Raw genomic sequence first — 1,149 nt, 5'->3', positions numbered from 1 at the left:
CGAAATGTGTCAACCAAAGACAAGTAGCCATCATGACCTACCCATGCAGCTAGAGGCTACCTAGGCCCACCAAGCCAGAACACTTTAAGTCCATCAGCCTGCCCCACTTTCGGTCGCCCTGGCACACACCCAAAATAAGCATCCCTCATTCACCCGTCGGGGTGGGCTGAACCTAGTGCAAGTGTCATTAATGCATCTGACTCACCATTAATGACCTCTAATACACCATTAATGCCTCTAACTCACCATCAATGCATATAATTAGTTAAGTCATAATTAGTTCATACAAACGACATCATCAAAGGCGGAATCTACATCGCCACAACATGTACAAAATCACCAGATACACAGCCCCCCATCAAAAACCAAAAAGAGGACATCGACTGGCCCCCAAGCTGACTCAGAAGATTCCAGGCATCGACTAGCCCCCAAGCTGACTCAGAAGATTCCAGGAATGCTGGACCCCTCACTCGGGTCCTCCTCCTCTTCTGAGTCCGACACGAGGTTGATCACCTCCACCGAACTCTTCATATTTACGAGCTCAATGACCTCGTCCTCCTCCTCTTCCTCCACTTCGTTATGCCACAACCCAGCGGCATAATTTGGTGGAGATGACATTCTCAGACTCAGAGTCTTCTTGCACGGACCTCCTCCAAGAACCCGGCTCCTCTGGGCTCTGCTGGATGATGGAGCATCCAAACAATCTGCCCACGTCCTATGACTGTAGGAGGGAACCGCGCCATTACTCCTGACTGGCGGGTGTCAGAGTCCTACATCTGGAGACATCAGTCCCGCTGGCGGCAATGTGAAAGAAGCGTCAATGTAAGCGTCGGGGTGAGGGATCATCAACGATGACCCGTTGCACTCCATGTGCAACGACAGACCGCAAGAGCCTGTGTAAGTGTATCGGTGCCCATCACTGACCCATTGTCCCGCCGGGGACATTGTGAAGTGATAGCCGCGAATGTGGGTGCTCTTGTTGGTCATCTGCATAGTAAACATATAAAAAACAAGAACAATACAACAGAGAGAGTAAGACATCTAATGAACATAAATTCATTGACGGCGTGGACTTACTCAGAATATCACACTCAGACATAAAATATATTTAAACATATAATTCATCATTTATCATCAACATCATAAAAT

The sequence above is a fragment of the Lupinus angustifolius genome, chromosome LG17 (genome assembly GCF_001865875.1).
Source record: "Lupinus angustifolius cultivar Tanjil chromosome LG17, LupAngTanjil_v1.0, whole genome shotgun sequence".
NCBI classification, from domain to species: Eukaryota; Viridiplantae; Streptophyta; class Magnoliopsida; order Fabales; family Fabaceae; genus Lupinus; species Lupinus angustifolius.
Note: the sequence above shows the minus strand (reverse complement) of the source record.